This window comes from Notamacropus eugenii, chromosome 4 (assembly GCF_028372415.1).
Source record: "Notamacropus eugenii isolate mMacEug1 chromosome 4, mMacEug1.pri_v2, whole genome shotgun sequence".
Classification (NCBI taxonomy): domain Eukaryota; kingdom Metazoa; phylum Chordata; class Mammalia; order Diprotodontia; family Macropodidae; genus Notamacropus; species Notamacropus eugenii.
Window position 1 is genome coordinate 246,985,619 of NC_092875.1, and position 22,232 is coordinate 247,007,850.

The following is a 22,232-nucleotide window of genomic DNA, read 5'->3' on the forward strand; positions in this document are numbered from 1 at the left end:
TAAGTCTAGGGCTTAGCACAATGACTGGCACATAGTAGGTGCTTAATATTCACCTGGGATCAAGAAAATCAATGTAAGCTTCTTCAGTGCTTCTTAATCTGATATAGAAAAACCATTGTGAGTTAATTGCTCATGTTCTGTTTTTACTTTAGAGAGAAGATTGAAATCTATCATAAGACAGTAAACTCTGGGATTTTCTTTCAGCTTCCAAGACTGAACAAGGTGAAAATGACCTACAACCTGAAATGGAGGTTGGAACTGGAAGATGATTTGGTTACTGCTTATTATGATACATGTATCTGATACTTCTTGATTTTACCATGCTTTTGCCAAATCTAATTAAACTATTTAAGTATGAGTTTGGGGCTGAAATGATTTGTCAGCAACATAAAGGATCTTTCAGAAGTAAGGATTTTTTCAGTGAGATGGATCATATGAGCCTATAGAGCCTGGAGTAATAGGGTCTGTACCTCCCTGCCCTGGACCCCATTGCATTTGTAGAGGGCACTTATTACCTAAAGTACAAACAACTAAGTTAATGTGTATAGATCGTTTTAAAATGATTTTAATTTTTATCACCATATGTCCCCTTTTCTACTATACCGCCTTTGTCATTCCAGAAGGGGGCTACAAATGGCTGAGAACTGTTCCATATTTTCCTTTGTTTCATGCATTGCTGCAGCCAAGGAATTCATAACCAAGTGGCTAGCTTATGGGTAATGAGCTTCTCCATTCTTAATTAGGTTGGTCCTTGGGAGGAAAAAAGGAGTCTGTTGCTAGGACAAAATCTTTCCAACATGGCAGATCCTGCCAGAGTTTATCCTTGGCTGACATAACCTTCGAGAACCCGGGGTTACATCTAAAGCATCATAGCATGTGAATAAAACTGTGGAGGAAAAAACAAACGAATAATTAAATTTAAACAATGAGCACTGCCAAGTATAACCATGTCAGAATTGAGACAAATCTGATAGACACTCTCTCAGAAATAGTCTTGAAACAAAAACCCAGAGCTGTCATTGAACCTTATTCCATGCTTCCTTCCCAAATATAGTAGCTCAAAGAAAATGCCAGTGCAGTTATGGAAAATGCTAACATTTCATTTCGTGTTTGTTAGTAAATATTTTACTATACAGTTGTCATCAGCACAATCATTTCAAGCTTTGAGACCATTTCTTAAACTCATCCTGCCACATCTAAACTGATGTTCCTAAAACACACAAAATGTTCTCATGCTGCAATTTATAACTGAGTTCTTTAGTACACTTCCATCTGCTGAGGTCATTCATTCCTGATGTGTTGATCAAATAAAAAGGCCTGATTTTTCTGGAAGATATACATCATGCCACCAGAGGTCAGGAAAGAGCTACTTTTGGAGACCCTCAGGTCTGTATGACCAATAAGATTTGGGTGAGAATAAAAATTCATTGAGAAAATGAGTTTTCGATGTAACCACTGTTGGACATAAAGGCCTGGGGAGATACAAGTATTTTGTGTCATCTGTGTGTATAACTAGTATCAAGCCCACTACCTCTTTGCCTATCTCTTCATTAATGCATATTTTCTGGTCCCTCATCCATTCAAATTCACAGCTCTGAGCCCTCACTTCCATTGACTGTACTAGATGCATCCAGCAAACACAAATTTAAGATAGCATTTAATGAAACAGTACAAGGTGAAGAGGAAGAAAGCGGATCAAGTTCTGGGGTAGGTTCTGAGGGCTATAGGAGTCTAAAGGAGAGTAATTGCTTACCCAGACTTACCATCAGAAGAGGGTTACTTCGAGGAGGAGGTCCAGCTTTAAAGGAAAAATAGTACACATGCAAAATGAGAAGAGGGATCTTATGGGCATCTCAGGCTCAACATAGGATCATATGAGCAAAAACTGAGCGCTAAAATGGACCTCGGAGATCTTTCTGGTCCAACCCCCTCATTTTATCTTCCTGAGGTCCAGCAAGGTAAGTGACTTGCCCAAGGTCACTAAAGCAATAAGTGGAAGAACCAGGACTCATGCTCTGGCTTACTTTTCTTCTGCCCTTTATAAAGCTAAAAACCTTGAAAAGGCCAACTACTATAGGTGCCTTCACTTTTTCTCCTCTCACTCTCTTTTTAACACCTTACAATTTATCATCTGATCTCATTCTCTCCTGATTCTCCTCCAACCTATCTGACTGCTCCTTTTCAAGCTCCTTTCCTGGATCTTCTTCTAGATCACTCCCTCAGGGTCCTGTCCTCTTCTCTTCCCCCTCTATACTATTTCATTTGGTGATCTCATCAGATGCTTCTATGAATTTAATCACCATCACTACCATTCTCAAATCTACTGATACTACCCCTATCTCTCATCTTCAATTGCTTTTCAGATTTCTCAAACTGAATGTCCAGTAGACATCTTAAACTAAATATGTTTGCAACAGAACTCTTTCACCCTAAATCCTTTCCCCCAACCATGACTTTCCCCATTACTGTAGAGGACAATACCATCCTCTGATTCCCTCAGACTGACAACCTTGATTCCCCACTGTCTTCCACCCCCAAAGATCTTTTTATTTCACCTCTGCAACATCTCTTATATACACCCTGTTCACTTCTCTGACACTGCCACTACTCTAGTGCAAAACGTCATCACTTCATACCTTGATTATTGCAATAGCCTGTTGGTGGATCCAACGGTCTCAAGTCTCTCCCCACTCCAATCCATCCTCTATTCAGCCACCAAAATGATTTTACTAAAGTACCCGTATGCCCATGTCACCTCCCCCTACCCAATAAACTCCAGTGACTCCCTATAGCCTCCAGGATCAAATACAAAATGATCTATTTGGCATTCAAAGCCCTTCATAACCTAACCTCTGCCTACCTTGCCAATCTTCTTATGCCTTACTCCCCAACGCATAGTCTTTAATACAGTGACACCAGCCTCCTGCCTGTCCCATGAACAAGACACTCCATCTCTCAGCTCCAGGCATTTTCTCTAGCTATCCCCCATGACTGGAATGTTTTCCCTCCTCGACTCTTTCTGGCGTCCTTAAAGGTTCAACTAAAATGTTATCTTTCACAGTGAGCCTTTCCCAATCCCTCTTCATTCTAGTTTCTTCTCCTGCAGGTAGCTTGCTTTATACATATGTTTGTTTGCATATTATCTCCTTGAGGTCACAGTCTATTTTTGGCCACTGTCTTTATCCCCACTACTTAGTACAGTGCTTGCTTAATAAATGTTTATTGATTGATTGGGACTAACTCTAACTTATTCAAGATGCCAGCATTATATGATAGTCAATAAACTGGAATTCAGCATGTGAATATTTTAACCATTCATATAAGCTAGTACAGGAGAATAGAAGTAGGTACTAGCAAAAAAAAAAATGTCTCCAGCTCCCTGAATTCTCTAATTCCAAGACTGATCCAGAGAAATTTGATTTTGGAGACTCCCTAGTACTCAAGGAATCGAAGGACTGGTTGAGGGAGTAGCTAAATAAGATGAGAAATGTGTTATCTCTGCAAAATTCACCACATGGCCACCAGAACTTTTTGAAGAAGTTGCAGAAGATTTTTGTGTCTGTAAGAAAAGATCTCAGAAACCCTCTAAAAAAATTATTCATCAATGGTAGCATCTGAGCATAGTGGTCTATACACATCACCTATAGTCGTAACACAAAAAATTAGAAAGATCCAGATATATATGGACTACTGGACTTTGAACACAAAGACAAAAAAGGGAGCAGGACACCATACTTGGGGCTGGTCTTTGTTTTTTCTCCTTCCCGCTTAGCTGTTGAGTTCAAAATGAGAGAGAAAAGGATATAATGGGAAGGACCTTAGGCCCTCCAATATATAACCCATGAATATGGGCCTTTATTCTTTTCCTCTTCCCATTTATTCTTTCTTTTTTAGGTAAAGGTGATTGGGAGGGGCTGTGACCTTGTGAGCTGTAAAAGGCCAGGGAAGCAAACCCTTAGGGTCTGGGAGCTAGAGTCCGTGCTGGGATTTCCTGGCCATATCCCAAATGACTTGCTTGACCCAGCCCAGCAGCAGCAGAGACATGGACTCATCCATTCATTGGCCATTGTACATTTTAGAAGTAAATTTGGTAGAAAGAATGCTATATTGAAATTTCAAGTGTGAACTCTCTCTCCCCCAGAACCAAGGTGCTATAAGGAAGAGTGTGTCTATGGACTTGAACCCTAAATTGGAAAGAATAGATTTGCATATCATGACACCACAGAAGGCACAACCATTCTTTCAGTCACCCTATTAGCCTCAACTCCTCTCTTTCACTCACTCCTATCCAATCAGTTGCCAAATCATGTCATTTTTATCACTATGATATATCCTGTATATATCCCCTTTCTCTACTCACACAATTACCTGAGCCATCTCCAGTCATCCTAATCAATATCTGGCCATGGGACCCACATGGCTCTGGAGGTAGAAGTGAAGCTGATGACCTTGCACAGCCCTCCCTCACTCAAATTAAAGTCAACTGCAAGTCATATCATCATTTCCCAGATGTCATGATCCTCTTCAAAAACAAAGGACAAACACAACTTATGAGTAGACAGAACTGCCTGAATGGAGAATCAGCTAGTTTGGTAACTCAAATTGTCCTCTCCCTCTCCTCTCTCTTCAAAGGAAGGTAAATTTTGATGGCCAGAAGCTACCCAGTTAACTTGGTATTTACTGGCTAGATCCTTCCTTCTTTCCTTCCTTCCTTCTTTCCTTCCTTCCTTCCTTCCTCTGTCTGTCTGTCTGTCTGTCTGTCTGTCTGTCTCTCTCTCTCTCTCTCTCTCTCTCTCTCTCTCTCTCTCTCTCTCTCTCTCTCTCTCTCTCTCTCTCTCAGCAAGCTTTAAACCCATTTCACTCTGGAGCTCACAGATTGGACTACAATAGGTCCCTGCCCAAACTCCACTTAATGGTTGTATTTTGAGCCCTCCTGGCTCAGAGTGAATGGCAATAGTAACTGTTTCTCTTTTGACCAGCAACCCTGAGGGTCTTTTCCTCAAACACAACATGCAATTACCACCCTAGTTCAGGTTCTAATCCCTTCTTTCTTGGATTATTGAAATAGTCTTACTTGGTCTCCTAATCTCAAGTCTCTGCCCACTTCAGCCCATTCTCCACAAAGCTATCAAAGTGATTTTTTTTAAAGCATAGGTCTGACCATGTCACTCCCATACTCAATAAACTCTAATGGCTTCCTACTACCTCTAGGATAAATGCAAACTCCTTTGTTTGTCTTTCAAAAGTCCATAGGTTGCTAGACTCTTCTTACACATGACTGCATTCATGTTCTCAATGGTCTAGCTTTATCATTCTATTTGCCTGATTCATTGCATGGTTCATTTTCTGTTTCCTGTGCCTCTGTATTCACTGTCCTTCATGCTTGGAATGTATTCCATCTTCATTTCCACTTCTTGTAATTTCTAGGGTATTTTTTACAATTTAGGATACAAATCAATAATAAGTTTTATTCTGCCAATAGTTACCTACCAAGGCATGTTTAAGAATCAGTTGATTCATAAAGAAGGGGAGTCCCAAAGTGGGAAGTAGGCTTCTGAATATGAGCCATTTTCCTCATGTATTTATAATATAGAGAAAACACATTCATACTAGATTCACAACCAGTGAGCCACTGACCTTGGTTGTAGTTTATTATGTTCCAGTGGAAAAGACACAAACATTCTAATCTGCTACTTTGTCATTGGCCTGAGGAGACTGAGACATGGAAGATTCTGTTTGGTTTTGTGACCGACCTTGCCAAGATCTTGATGGAAAACTAGGAATTAGATATGATTTTCTGTGTGAGATGAAGGATTATTCTAAAATGACATGGCTCATGCTAAGAAATGAAAAATACAAAATCCTGTCCCCACCCCCATCTCCATAGTAACAGTAACAGGGAAGATTGGGGAAGGGTTTGGGTAGGAATGATAATGAATTCTGTTTTGGACATGTTGATTTTGAGGTCCTTATAGGACACCCAGGTTGAAATGCTCAATTGGTAATATAACTGAAGCTCAGGGAAAATACTAGGGATGAATATATCTGGGATATACATAAATGTATGGATAGATCTGAGAACCACTTGAATAGACATGATAACTGAGTACATGAAAACTAAAGATGTCATGGAGTGAGAGAGTATAGAGAGAAGAGATGATAGGGTTCAAGACAGATAGTGGGTATAATATGGATGATGATATAGCAAAGAACACAAAAGAAACTATCATAGGGTGGGAGGAGACTCAGGAGACAGCTATATCACAAAAACCCAGAGGAGTCATGAATAGCCAGGAGTAGTGGGTAATCAATAATGCCAAATGTTACAGAGGGATCAAGGAAGAAAAGGACCAAGAATAAGCCATTAGATCTGTCCATTAAAAGTGCATTGATAACTTTGGAGAGAATTGCAGTTCACTACAAAATTCCCCTGGTTTTCCATGCTTGCTAGAAATGAGATCCTCAGTCCTTTGTCATTCTTGGTACTAGCTGTCCTGGAAAACTTCTGTAGCAAATTGCTACATCATCAATCCTGAATTGCCCTTCTCATCTTCTTAGCACCTTTTCACTTTGCCCACCTTACCCAACATCCTTTCCCATGTACTAATAAATTCTGTGCCTTCTATTTCTCAGTTGTTTTGGAGTCCTTCAACTCCTCCTTCTTTTTCTGATCTTTCTTCAGTGCCTCATTTTTATTTGTGAACGTCTTTGTTTTTTACATGTGTAAGCAACAGATTGTGGGGTTTTGTTTGCTTATGCAATCTGTCATTGTTTTTCTTTTCGTTGGGTTATTTAATCAATTCACATTTAAAGTTATGAGAATTAGGTTTATATTTTTCTCCATTTTTCTCTAATGTTTTTCCCCCAGATTAGGTTTTTTTCCTCTTTTACTCTATTAACAGAGTAGATTTATTTTTCTCCTGTTTAGAGTCTTTTTCCTACTTCAGCCTGAGGGTTTATTTTTTCCCTTCAGCTCTCGTCATCCTTTCTCTTTAGAAACTAAAGTCCTCCCAAATCCTCCTCCACAAATTAAATCTCTGGTCTTCATTATCACAATTCTGAAACCCTCCAAAATTCCTTCACACTTCCTTCTTCTTCAGCTTAATTCTTCCTATGCCTCTCCTGTTCATTTCTCCATGCAACCTTCTTCTACAGAAGCCAGAAGAAGAAGATGGCAAGATCAAAATGAATTGAGAAATTTATTGAGTTCCTACCATATACAAGGGGGTAGCTAAGAGGATAAAGTGCAAACTCTGAAGTCAGGAAGACTCATCTCCCTCAAATCTGGCCCCAGACTCTTCCTAGCTGTGTGACCCTGGGCAAGTCCCTTAACTCTGTTTGTCTCAGTTCCTCATCTGTAAAATAAGCTGGAGAAGGAAATGGCAAATCATTCTGGTTTCTCTGTCAAGACTTCATGCCCTCTATCCATGGCATCATTTAGCTGCATTTTTCCTTTTATTAGTTATTTCCCATTTATTCTATATATTATCTCCCCCATTAGATTATAAGTTCCTTGAGGTCAGGGAATGTCTTTTGTCCCCTTTTGTATCTCCAGTATTTAGCACAGTGCCAGTATATACTAGGTGCTAAATGTTTACTGATTGATTAATTATCAGAATAGTACATGAATAAGAATAGGGGGTGGGCCAGGATGTCATTAATACATAGAACTCCTCAGTGAGGAAACTGTACCAGTACAGGTTCAACACCTTCTCGACAACTTAAAGTCTTAGAGAGTTTCCTATATCATTTATGTGTTTGTCCTTCATTGCTGAAGAAGACCATGCCATCAGAGAAATGATGACATGACTTGCACTTGACTTTGTTTTGAATGAGGGAGGGCTGTGCAGGTCAATAGCCTCAATTCTCCTCCAGAGCCATCTGGATCCAGTGACCAGATATTCATCAGGATGACTAGAGATGACCCAGGATGAGGCAATTGGGGTTAAGTGACTTGCCCAAGGTCACACAGCTACTGAGTGTCAAGGGTCTGAGGTGAGATTTGAACTCAGGTCCTCCTGACTCCTGCACTGGTGCTCTGTCCACTGCACCACCTCATTGCCCCACTGAAGGACCTAGATATGTTTAACCTGGGAAAGAGAAAACTCAAGAAAAGTTGATAGTGGTCTTCAAGAAATTAAAGGGTTATCATGTTTGGTTTGGCCCCAGAAGCAGAATAAACAGCAGTGGGGGAAAGTTGTAGAATCAGATTTCAACTCACTTTCTAACCTCTAAAAATAGCCTAGAATGGAGATAATTGGGTTCCTCTCCCCACCCCCAGCCCCATGTCTTCAGACACTAAAGGACAGCTTGGCAGGGATATTATAGAGCATGCTCCTGCTGCAGAATAGGTCAGACTAAAACATCTCTTTTCCAACGTTGAGATTCTTTAGAGTGCTACAGGAGTATGGAAGAGTGAGAAGAGGATGGTTGGCCAAAGTATGCTGGAAGAGATGGGATTTGGGAGGCGCCTTAAAGGATGAGTAAAATTCAGAAAAGTAGAGAGGGGACGCCATTCCAAGTAGAGGGAGACGGCTTGAGCAAAAGACCATCTGGAGTCAAGATCAGTTATTCCACGTAACAAGACTGTGGCTGCGTGTTTGGTGTGGTTTTTGTTTTCTTCTTTGTGGTCATTAACTACATTGTTCTCTGGTTCTACTTCACTCTGTATCGGTTTATGCATATCTTCCCATGTTTCTCTGAATTTCTCAGATTTATTATTTCTTATGACATAATAATAATAGCTGGCATTTATATATAGTGTTTTAATATTTGCAGAGCACATTACCAATATTACCTTATTTTGTCCTCACAACTACCCTGGGCGATAAGTGCTATTATTACCCTCATTTTGAAGATAAGGGAACTGAGGCAGACAGAGGTTAAGTGATTTGCCCAGGGTCATTGTTGTTCAGCCATTTCAGTTGGTTTGAGATTAAGATTAAGAGGGTTTGCCATTTCCTTCTCCAACTCATTTTACAGGTGAGGAAATGGAGGCAAATGGGATTAAGTGACTTGTTCAGGGTCACACAGCAAGTACTTATCTGAGGTGAGATTTGAATTCATGAAGATGAGTCTTCCTGATTCTAAGTTCAGTGCTCTATCCACTGTGACACCCAGTTGCTCTGGATCCCTACTACCTCTAGGATAAAATATAATCTCCATAGGTCAAAGGCTAATTTTTTAGCCTTACCTCACTCAGTTCCTCTCCATCTGCCCTACATTCTAGCCAAACAAGGTAACTCGCAGACCTCATCCATCATGCCTTCTTTCACTTCCAGGCAACCATTGCCTGTGCCTAGAATACTTTCTCATGACATATTTGCCTGTTGAAATCCTTCTTTTCCTTTCAAGGTCCACCCAGTGCCATCTCTTTAAGGCAAGTTCTCTGAGTGCCCAGGTGAAAGGGATAGCCTTCTATATTTTTTTTGTCTAGTCCCCACCCCATCCCCTTTTGCCTTTATCCCACTATCTTGAGGATACTCATTTATGTACATATCTTCCCTCTCCCTGGCCCCATCTTCTAGGGAGCAGAGACATTTTTCACCTTTAGATTTTCAGATCTAAACGAGAGAGAGAGAGAGAGAGACAGAGAGAGAGAGAGGGAGAGAGAGAGAAGGAAAGAGAGAGAGAGGAGAAGAAAGAAGGAGAGAGAGAGGAGAGAGAAGGAGTGAGAGAGAGCACATGCATGTATTAAGTTCTTACTATGTGCTAGGCATTGTCCTAAGTGCTGAGAATACAAATATAAACAAAAAGCTCTTGCCCTCAAGGAGTTTACATTCTTTATTTTAAAGCACACTACTTTTTCATTTTATTCTTTTTTTAAGTTTTTAAATTTATTTTAAATTTAAATACAAAATAAGAAGAGGAAAAAAAACATTGCCATATTCATAGTAGGACATAAGAGAGAATTCAATATAAATCAATGAATTTCCATTTCAAGAAAAACTATATAATAAATACCACATATTGTTTTCAAAGCTGTCCAGCTTTTCTTTGCTTCCTTGTAGGTTTTCTTTTGTTCTCTGCTATGCACTTTTTACTTTATTTTTTTCCACTTCTCCCAAAGAAGGCTACAATTAAGTGGGTTTATATGTGTGTGTACATATATACATATATAATACACATACATAGATATCTATAAACACATACATATACATTCATATACATATATGTAAGACCATGCTATGCTTATTTCTACTTGTCATTTGTTCCTCTGACAGAAGATAGCATCTTTTTCCTAAGCCCATCCCTCCATGTTTTTCTAAATCAATCAGCTCATCATTTCCTACACCACACAATATTCCAAACAAATCCCATTCTATCTGAGAGATTGTCTAGGAAAGTTTTTTCCCCAATTTTCTGCGTTTCTTCTATTCTTAGCTGCATAGGTTTTATTTATACAAGAAAATCTTAATTTAAAATAATCAGGAGCTTACATTCTAATGGGGAAAGACAACACATACAAGGGAACTGAGAAAGAGAAGGAGGTACCTACATGGGAAAAGTCCAGAAGGAATCCCAGGAGACATGGGATAAATTAAGCTGGGAGTAAACCTAGCTGGTCCAGGTCCTTCCTCAAATGAAAGTCCAAGGGTGAACTCACCTCTCAGGGGAGCAGATTGTAGAGGTGGAGGCATTGCTCATATGAAGATGCCCATACGAAGATGGTCAATGGGTTTCCAGGAAGTTGGGCTGAATCAGGTTTAGAGGACATAGTCTTTGTGTGTGTGTTTGTGTGTGTGTGTGTGTGTGTTTGTGTGTGTGTGTGTGTTTTGATTAAGCCTGTGAGTTTATTGGTCTAAGGAATTCCAGCTGTGAAAATTCTCTACCAATGCATCTATATCAGACAACTTCTTGGCAACTTGTTGTCCTAGAGAATTGCCTGGGGGCACTGACAGATTGTGATTTGCCTAAGGTTACACAGCCAGGATATGTGAGAGGCAAGTCTTGAACCCAGACCTTCCTGAGACTGTCATTGTCAGTACCCAATAAATACTTATAGAATTAAATTTATTTGTTGAATGACTGCCCCCATTTTACAGTTAAATAAACTGAGCCTCAGGGAGGTTGTGAAGGATGCTGAGGCTAGAAAATGCTTGACTTTAAGCGATTTTTCTAAATATCATATTGCCTTTCCTATGGAAAAAATGCCAAACAGGGCAAGCTCAGGTGAGATGTCACAGTGACAACCATCAAGCACCTGAGTAAGGCACCATGGATGAGAGGAAAGAATGGAAAGGAGAGGTGAGAGGGCACTAAAGTGTACCTTTCATATTGAAAAGGCTTGGCAGTTTTAGTTCTTTTGAAGGTTTCAGTCACCAAGGGATGGGCAAAAGGTGGCATTTCCCTGGAATGAACATTCTGCACACCAGAATTGGACCTTGGCAGTACCCACCTTGATAGTGAAGTTTCAATCTAGACAGATTTGGGACTAATGCTGAAAAATGAAGCTCCTGTCACTATCCCAGGATGAGTTAAACCTTTCCTGATATTCTATCAGATAGAAGAATTACATACAAATGGATTAAGGGTGCTAAAAAAACAACCTTTTAAAACCATGAGAGTTAATGCAATCCTTTCTTTAAGGCATTTTCAGGTCCTCTGAGAAAAGATTTCTGTTAATGAAAGGCACTGGTTAAAAAAAAAAAAATAACCTGACATTTTTATTCAGCTCTAAGATTTACAAAGCACTTTACACCCATTATGTCAAATGTTCCTCAATAATCTTGTGAGGTAGGTAACACAAATCCTATTATTCTCATCACATTGATAAGAAAACTGAGACCATCAAGTCCAGCCCATTTATTTTATAGATTAAGAAACTGAGGCTGAGAAAGATAAGTTGTTACCTGAGATCACAATGTGGCTGATGGATGGCATTCAGAAGTTTTGTATTTCACAGTTTATCTAGGCTAGAACCCTACAGTTATGGTGGAAGAGGTTAAAAGACCTCCTTGGATGCTATCCAGTCACATTTTCCCAAACAGAACCTTAAAGTTTGAACTTGGGGCTTACTTAGATTTGCCTGGAAGAATGACTTATTTGGAGCCATGGTACCACTGAAGGTGGATGCTCCAGAAGCAGAGGCTCCTTTTAACCTGCAAGGATCAGGAAAGGATGAGGAGACTAAAAGATTTCTAGATGACCCAGAAGGTACAGCCTATGACTTTACACAGTCCTTGTTGAGAGGGGAAAATGAACTTTCCCTCCTCTTTCTGCCCTCCCTACCCTCCCTGAAATGCTCTATGGTGACTTCTAGCGTTTCATTTACATTGCACATTTTTGTTAGACTCATCCTCCTGAATTCAAATCCAGCCTCAAACATTTACTAGCTTTGTGACCTTGGGCAAGTCACTTTAACCCAGTTCTTCATCTGTAAAATGAGCTGGAGAAGTAAATGGCAAACTACTCCAGTATCTTTGCCAACAAAACTCCAAATGGAGCCATGAAGAGTTGGACATGCCTGAAACAACTGAACAACATCCTATATGTATCTAAGAATGGTTATTAATATAAGTTCCTAAAACTTGGATAGGCAGAAAGAGCTAGGGATATAAAATTCAAGTTAGTGTAGTGGAAAGAGGATTGAACCCTGAGGATGGAGGCCTGAATTTGAATCCCAAATCTGACAATTCCTCTCTATGAGTCATGGTTTCTTCACCCATAAAATAAGAATACTACATATTTCAAAGGGTTGTTGAGAGAAAAGTGCTTCTTAAACTTTAAAGCAGAAGTTGTTATTACTGGATATAAATTTCTATCTGGGTGAATAGACCCTCAAGGAAAAAATAAATATAAAGACCTTTACAAACCTTAAAAGGCTATATAAATATTAACTATTATTATTATAATTTCATGCAGACACCCAAGAACACAGTAAGAGTCAACAAAGATGGTGTTGTGACATTGGCCAACTAAAACAAAAAAATTTTTCTGGAAGTTTCCAAGACTCATATTTGCTTAAGGAAATGTTGGTTTTATGGTTTTAAAAAAAATTATTGACAGTTTTTGTGTTTAGATCAGCTACATTTGCCACTTCATAGTTTCTCCATCTCTTCCCAAAGAACTATCCCTTACAGTGAAAAAGAAAAAAATTTAAGAGGAAAAAATTTTAGCAACATTAGCCAACATGAACAAGATGGCAGGACCAGTGGCCAAGAAAGACATGCTGGTAAAATTAAAGGATGAGCATTTAAACAATTCCTTGAGATCTCTTGTCCAAGCAGGTGTGTACTTTTCAGGACTGAAAGTATCATTTTGTAGGCATATTAAAGGTGGAATGAGGCCAGGCAAGAAGACCCCAGCGATGCGGATTGTAAACCTGAACCCTAAGAGTTTGGGGATCAGTTTGACATCTGGGAACCTCCTCTAAATGTAGCCATTGAACTAAAATCTATATTTACAGATAATAAACTGATCAGAGATTCTTGTATGTCTGGAGAAAGAGGTGAAAAAGAATTAGCAATTCCTTATTTTTTTCATCCCAGACTAGCGATTTAGGGTGGAAATTCTTTGTGAATTCTCATCATTTAGAATATTTGTGGATGGACACCAGCATTTTGATGTTTACCATTGAATTGAAACAGTGTCTGTAATTGACATGATAAAAATCAAGGGAGACCTCCAGTTTGCTAAACTTGGCTGACCTTGGTGCCCAGCGAATCATTTCTATTCCAAATAAGAACAGATGCCACCCTCTCTTGTCTGGAAAAGCAATCCTAGTAGAATATGGAGACTTAAAACAAACAAAAAAAAGACAAACTTCCCAGTCTCTTCTCTGTGTGTAGTTTAAACCCCAAAATGAAGACTTGAACCATAGTTTAACCCTCTTGAAGAAAGCTTTTGAGTAACAGATGCTGAGCTGTTGCCCTGGAGCAAAGTAATACACTTATGCTGGGTGCTGTTGCTATCAAACTGGAATGGATTTGGAGTCATTTGTAGTTTGGGACTTGTCAGCAGTGCATTCATCTTTTTTTGCAGGAGGAGGTCTGTAAAGAAAAGTGTTAATAATAATAATGATAAACAGAAAAGTTTTCTTTTATGCAACTATTTTTCTGCACTGAAGCAGATTCATGTAGCACAACCAATAACATTTTAGTAAAGGTATTTATATAGAATGTAGGGTTTTTCTGTATCATAATATTAACACAATTTTAAAAGCTTTCTTGTGGTTTATTTACTTATACTCAATGTATGCCTTAGAAAAATAAGCGATGTTATTGAGAACAGTGAGTTGTGAAGTTTTGAATGTACAAATGACTTAGGTCTAGGGGATAAAGTAAATATTATCATTCGTGAAGCACATTAAAAAAATTAACCAACATATTAGGCAAATCTGATGTTATATGCAGTATTCTTCACACCTAGTCATCTACCTCTACAAAGAAGCAGGAGGATTTGATGTTTTATATGTCTTCTTTGGGACTAAGCTTGGTCATTGTAATTTTATAGCATTCAATTTCAATTGTTTTGTAATTGTTCTTTCCATTTATATTGCTATAATCATGGTATATTTACTTTGCTTTGCATCAGTTCATATTAGACTCTTTGTGCTTTTATTTATTCATCATTTCTTAACACCATAGTAACATTCTATTCCATTCAGAGGTGACATTTTGCTTAGGCATTCCTCAATAAAGGGGCATCTACTTTGTTTCCTGTTCTTTGATGCCACAAAAAAACAGTATAAGTTGCATAAGTAAGTGATATAAAAGCTATGAGGACTTCCTTTCACTTTTTCTTTGACCTTCTTGAGACATAAGATTATCTCTAGGTCAAAAGACATTTTCATCATTCTGTGTAATTTCAAAATGCTTTCTGGAACGTTTGGATCAATTCACAGCTCCACCAACAATACATTAATAGCTCCCTCCTTCCACAAACACTTTAACAATGACTAAACTGATTCTTCTGAAATGACATTTTCCTCATTTTTGAATACATCAAGCCAGCACCATATTCTGAACCAAAAGCTTGCAAAACTATTTTTAAATAGAAGCATGTTTTCTCCCAATGCAAAAATTTCAGATGAGTTGGATTGTTTTACAGATGCTTAAGTGACACTTGCAGCCACAGAGGAGAGGTCAGAGAAGACAGACAGTCAATCAGGGCATAAATTGAGCTTGTGGGGGGAGGGCCTAGGGGATTTTCTCCCCAATTCTCCACATTTGGAGCCTGCTAGTAGAGCAGGTCACCCAGTGATGTAGAAGCTTTGCTGCAGGGAGAATTAACAGGAATGTCAGCACTTTACTGTCTGAGCATCCAATCATTATTATCAAATTAGAGAGAGTTGTGAAGGGTTTATTACTCACTTCTGGGGAGTCAACATGGCATGGCATGGCATGGTGGAGAAACTAAAATTCCAGATTTAAGGGGTTAATAATGTCAACATCTCTCATCTGATGTCATCAGCACAGAAGGGGCCATGAAATAAGCAATAAAACTGCAAATACCATTGAATTGGGAACCCAATAGGTCACACAGCTGATAATTGCTTTAAAAAAAAAGACTATTTAAATTGGTCACTAGAGATAACGATATGTAAATCCTACATTCCCACTTTCTCCAGGTGCTTAAAATAGCAGTATAGTCCATGGTAACAGGATTTTTTAATATACTAGATGCATCCCTCAGCAGGGAAACTAACTCTGTCTGCACATCTTTTTTTTCACCAAAAGACTGACCTTGTATCTTTGGCCATTATTTGATGAACTGGTCAACAGAATTTGACTATTATAATTTCTTCCTTGAAGGGAAAGAATTATTTGTCCCTCTTTAGTACATGTATTTTATTTTCTGCTTTTGTTCTTGTTATTTACTCTTTGGCAAAGAGAAGCTGCCACTGAATTACCAAGTGGCAATATTATTTTAAATGAAAATGATCATTCATTCCATGGGGAATTGACTGAACTTGACTAATCAGAATGGATTATTTCTAGCATTTAAAAAAAATTGATTCATTTAGATCCCCGTCACATATTGTTCCACTCTGATTCTGGGTAAGAACCCCTAGTAATGGACAATGGCCAGAGAGTCCTGCTGGTCCTCCCTGCCTCTGAGAATTCCCCTCTTCACCAGTTACTGCCAATGATTCTTTACCCCTCCATCATCAATAGGACTTTGTAATCCATCCACTGAGGGTCATGCAGTAACTCATCAGCTGGGACTCTGCCAGCTGTTTGGTAAACAGACCGGATAGTGTCAACGTGAGTGAATGGTTCAGATACTGGAATGCAAGCTCTGTTTCTGTGGGTACTGCCCACATTGTACAATACCTCTTTTACTCAAAAAGGGCCAATGTGAATTACAATTGAGCACTGGAAGAAATGGATGCTTAAGATAACATTGGCTGCCCTGTTTTTGGCATTCCTAACTCTTGCCTGTTATCCAGCAACTCTCAGATCAAAGACAGGGGCATTCACAAGAAGCATAAGAAATATATGTGATATTGTAAAGATTCTGCCCTTTCCAGTGCTCTAAAGTACAGAAGAAAGGATTCTGTAAATTGTATTGCTGATTAAGCCAGTAATTAGTGCCCAATCTATTTGACTCCTCTCTCTCTCTCTTTTTCAGAAGCAGTTTAAACAAACCAGGCATTCATTATTGTAAAGACAGCCATGGGGAACATAAAGAGAGCAGGGAGATTCTGTCACATTGGATGGCCTCCTGCCATCTTTTTAGACACCCCTCCTTTCTCTCCCTTTTTTTCTCCATCAGTGAACTCAGTTACATTCTAATGTGGTGTACTTCTTATAACATTTCTTTATACACCATAATAATAATAGCTCACGTCGATGTTGCACTTTAATATTTGCAAAATGCTTTGCATACATTAACTTCATGTGATCCTCACAACAAACCTGTAAGCTATTATTATCCCCATTTTAAGGAGGAAGAAACTGAGATTGGGAGATACTAAATGACTTTCCCACGACTGTGTAATAAGTATCTGATGTGAAATTACAATCTCAGTCTTTCTGCCTTCAGATCTGTGATTCGATTCATTAAGCCTCACAGGGAAAGAATGAAAGAAAAAAAGAGAGGACAAAGGAGAGAAAGAGAAATGGGAAGGAAAAGAAAGGCACAGAATGACCCTCAGTCCTGGATAGCCTCTTTCTGCTTTCCTAATAATGGTAGCAGAAGAGCAAAAAAAATGAGACAGGAGGTATCAAGAGTCACGCAATTTTCAGATTGTGTACAAACATTCATTTAATTGCTGGTGCTCTAAATAAGTGAGATTTATCCAACAAACAAGAAGTGGCTGCAATCCATTGTACTAGGGGCATTAAATGAAATCACAAGATAAAGAAGATTCAGCTGAATGAATTTCTACCTAGAGAGGTCAATCAGTGAGGCACGCAGATGGGTCAATCCTGTACTAAAAGGCATCAAGAAACATTTGATTATCTCACCTTGGCAAAAATCGTTGCAATTATAAGAGCATCACAAAAAGACCATCATCAAGGTAATTACTGTTTATGCTATCTGTTACAGAGTAAGAAGTGGAGAACTTCCATGAAGAATTCAATATCATTCCCCACACAATGTCAACATATATTTTGTGACTTGGTGACTTCAGTGTGAATGAAATATATTAAGAGTTTAAGAAGAGGCCAGAGACATCTAAGATACCCAGGAAGCCTTTGTGACCAGTGTTACTAATGCCTGGCTTGAGTACAATGGATCACTCTTGAGGAACGAAGACAATGGATGCAGGCATCCATTTCCCCAACATCCTTCAGTATCTCTTTCCTTTGCCCTTAAAAAGACTTCCTACTGGAAATTTTAAGGTATAGGTGGTAGAAGGAAAAAGAGAGGGGATCATGCAGCACACAAAGAAAGAGAGATCCATGGCATTGCTCAGACCAACATTTTTATGCACAACTGCTGCTATAGCCATGCCCTGGGTGCTGTGATTGGGACAATATGAGTGCTGGCAACAAAAGCCAGGGACTATGTGAAATTGACAAAATTGCTCAAATGTGAAGCAGAGGAAGATTATGGGGTGACTGGACTAACAGCTTCTGGGAGCCATGTTCATTGTTAAGATGAAGAGAAGTCTCTCTCTCTCTCTCTCTCTCTCTCTCTCTGTCTCTCTCTCTCTCTCTGTCTCTCTCTCTCTGTCTCTCTCACTCTCTCTCTCTCTCTCACTCTCTCTCTCTCACTCTCTGTCTGTTTCTTTTTTCTGCCCACCCCTCTCTTCCTCAAAATGTTTCTTTGCTGAAGTTGATTGAGGTCCCAGACCTCTGAAAACAGGCCCAGACTCTGCAAAGTGTGTCATAAAAATATTTTCCAATCTCTTACCCCCTAATCAGCTTCTGAGAAGCATTAGAAAGACTTGTTATGTCTTTGGCATATTCTCTCAGCTTATGGAACTTAACACTGGTATTGGGTCCCTACAGGACAACTATTACTTTGAAAAGTACCCTGTATGTGTTTGCTCCTAAAATTCTAGGTCACAACCCCAACTGATGTATTTCCCATTAACAATCACCTAAAAGATACAATTAGCTCTTAGAAGGCATAGTAAAAACAGTAGCTATAAAATTTCCCTCTCATAAACTTGGAGGAAGGGAGATGGAACTTTTTGACAGAGACACAAGGCATCCTTGAGATGAGTGGATATAAATTTGGCATACAACAGTAGTAAGGCACATGCATAAGGGAGACGTGGCCAGGTAACTCATAATACTCAAGTATTATTGGAACTTTTCTCAGGGAATCCTCATGTAGCTCACTATTAGGAAATACATCCTTGTCAGGTAGAATGCTAAGCTGGACTCCCAGAATCTTCTCTTTACAAGTGGCTTTCAATTGCTAAGGAAAGAATAAGGAAGAAGCATTCATATAGCACCTACTGTGCACCAACCCCTATGCTCAGCGCTTTACAAATAGTACCTCATTTAATCCTCTTTGCAACCTTGTGAGGTAGGTGTTATTGAGGTAGGTCATTATCCCCATTTTACACTGGAGGAAACTGAGCCAGATAGAGGTTAAGTGATTTGCCCAGGGTTGCTTAGCTGGATTTGAGCTCAGGTCTTGTTGACTCCAGGCCTAGCTCTCTGACCCCTGGACCACCTAGCTGCCTTAAGGTTAACCTCTTTTCTTTGCAATGGTCACATCTTTCAAGTTGCTCCCAGTCCTAAGTTTCTATATCTTTATCTGCCTGGAATACAAATCTCTACTCCCTCAACTGTGCCTCAAATGGTCTTTAACTGATTGATTAGGTGTCTGTCTTCTCTAAGCAATGGGTGTTGCCTCAGACAAACTGAGATCTGGGAAAGACCTTAGGCCAGGATCGCCCACTGCATCAGGGGCCATCTCCAGTTGTCCTGACTGATATCTGGCCCCTGGACCCAGATGGCTCTGGAGAGGCTGGTGACTTTGCACAGTCCTCCTTCACTTAAATCCAATTCACTTGCAAGTCAAGACACCACCTTCTGGATACTATTGGTCGTCTGAGAAGAAAGGACAGACAAGAAGCTCTACTTCTAGAACCATAATCAGTGGAGGTATGGGAAGAAAGAAAATCACCTTCTTCCCTCTCCAGAGGTGAAGAGAAGGGTTCTTCTCTGTCTGATGGCTCCTGCCAGATGGCCTTCAACTGCTAATGGATAAATTTTGTCTCAACAAAACAGATTCAAAAGATTTTTTTAAATCCCATTAAAGTTAAGCAAAAAAACTCCACAAAATTTTGACGATGACTTTACACACATCTGAGCACTTTTTGTTATTTGCTATTTGTTAAAAATAGATTGTGCACTTTAGCAAGTTAGTAATACAGTTATCCATTGGATTGAGCTTGAATTCTGTTGCCATGTAACAGTCTTCATCTAGGTAGTTTTAGTTTGCATACTGTTCTTGTGTTCTTCCTTTGCTCTGCGTTATTTCAAATGAGTCTTTTCCTATTCCTTTGAATTCTTCATTTGTCATTCCTTAAGGATAGGAAGGAGTCTGGACCTGTGATTTTGTTGAACAAGGGAACTCCAGTATGAGGAACGTCCCTTCTCTACTGCAAATGTATAGCCGTGGAGAATTATTTAGAGACCTAAGAGGGTAAATGTCTAGCCCAGGATCCCATAACCAGGATTTGTTGGACGTGGCACTTGAGCCTAGTTCTTGCTGCATCTGAGGCACCTCCCTCTAACCCCTTCACAAATGCTGCTTCTCTTGTCAGTCTTTACTACATGTAAATTACATTGCATGACCTTCATAGGCCACCATTTGATCAAACATTCTCCTGTCATTGGGCACATACTTTGTTTCCAATTTTTACAGATACACCTAAAGCTGCTGCAGATATTTTTGTGTCCACAGGTCTTTTCTGTATGTCAAAAGCCTTTTGTTGTTGATATGCAGTCATGTCCAACCCTTCATAACCCCGTGTGGGGTTTTCTTGGCAGAGATACTGGAATGCTTTGCTATTTCCTTCTCCAGCTCATTTTACAGATGAGGAAACTGAGGCAAACAGGGTTAAGGGACTTACCCAGGGTACACAGCTAGTAAGTATCCGATGCCAGATTTGAACTTAGGAAGATGAGTCTTCCTGACTTCAGGCCCAGCTTTCTATCCAAAGTACCACGTTAGCTGCCCTAAATAATGATAATGATCATAATGAGAGCTAGCATCAACATTTCACTTTAAGGTTTGCAAAGTACTCTGCAGATTTTATTTCCTCCGATCCTCGTAACAAACCCAGGAGGTAGGCGTTGTTATTGTCTCCTTTTTTAACATGTTTTTTACAGTTAAGTGTTTTCCCCAGGGTCATACAGGCCAGATCTGAACTCAGGTCTTCCTAACTCTGACTCCAGCACTGTATTCACTGAGCTACCTAGTCTCATAACTGACATGTCATCCTTGATTCCTCACTCTCACCTCCATGTCCGATATATTGCCAGGTCTTATGAATTCTGCCTTCCCAACATCTCTTCCCAACAATCACCCTCCTTTTCCACTGTGATGCTGTCACCATCCTGATTGAGGACTGCATCACCTAATGTCTAGATGATTATAATCGCCTCCTAATTGGTATCCCTGACTAAGTCTCTCTCCACTCCAGTCCATCCACCATTCATCTGTCAAGGTGATCTTCCTTAAGTGTAGGTTTGACCATGTCACCCCTTCCCCATTCAGTAAACTCCAGTGGCTCCTTATTGCCTCCAAGATCAACCCTAAAATCTTCTGTTTAATCCCTTCGTCACCTGACCCCTTCCTATCTTCCTTCTCTTTTTACGCCTTCCTTCCTCCCCTCCACTTACTCTATGATCCAGTCATGCTGTCTTTCTAGCTCTTCCAAACACAAGACACTCTACGTTTCATGGCCAGAATTTTCACTGACTCCCTGTCCTCTGTGCTTGCTTCCCTTCCTCATCTCCATTTCCTACCTTCCCTGGCTTTCTTTAAGTCTCAGCTAAAGTCTCATTTCCTACAAGAAGCTTTTCCTAGCACTTCTAAATGCTACTACCTTCCCACCAATTTACCTGCACATACCTTAGATGGACGTAGCTGTTTGGATGCTGGTTTTCCTCTTAACACTGTGAGCTCCTTGATTGCAATGACTGTCTTTGTCTTTCTTTGCATCCCTTAGCACCATTATTGAGAGGAGTTACTTCAAAAATGCTAGTTGACTAACAGTGTACTGATCAAATCAAGTGTGTAATAAATGTTGAATTATAACTTAGTTGCCTTTTACCTTGTTCCATTATCAAGTTAGAATCATGGAATTATAGAATGGTCAGTTGGTCAGTCAGCCAGCCTTTATTTATCTAGCCTACCTGAGAGAAAACGGATGTCCAGAGAGGCTAAGTCCCTTATTCATCAAGAGCATGTGCGCGTCAGAATTCAAACTAGAACCCAGGTCTCCCAAATCAACATCCAGACCTCCTTTCCCCTAAATTACAATAGACATTGCCACTTGGGGAAACACTCATCTGACCTCAAGGAATTTAATAGCAGAGAGCGGTTGACTGGATCAAATGATTTCTCACCTTTCCTTCATTCCAAGGTGAAGCTTTAATCACTCAGAGGGGCCAAGGGCTAGAAGACAATTCTTCTTCCTTAAGACCAGAAAATTTTATTTTAGGGATGATTTTTGTTTCTCCAATAATCTCACTGAAATTGGTATTCCTTTCATGTCCCTTGTAATGGAAACTTCGGAATCACAACCCATCCTTCACATCACTGAGAGAGAGAGAAGGCAAACTGTGGGCCCCTGCTGAGTAGGGAAGAGA

General features: G+C 39.6%; 1 long non-coding RNA gene and 1 pseudogene across 1 annotated transcript in view; one reads left to right on the top strand and one right to left on the bottom strand.

Annotated features, from left to right (window-relative positions):
• Positions 1-547: 547 nt before the first annotated feature.
• The window catches only part of LOC140498384 (uncharacterized), a 37,967-nt gene continuing 16,282 nt past the window's right edge, over positions 548-22,232 (bottom strand). Inside the window, exons 2-3 of the long non-coding RNA XR_011965083.1 lie at positions 1,764-1,798; positions 548-886 (exon numbers count right to left, since the gene is read on the bottom strand). This is a non-coding gene — a long non-coding RNA (uncharacterized lncRNA). The remainder of the gene's footprint in view (positions 887-1,763; positions 1,799-22,232) is intronic.
• On the top strand, positions 13,065-13,648 carry LOC140498383 (galectin-related protein pseudogene; annotated as a pseudogene).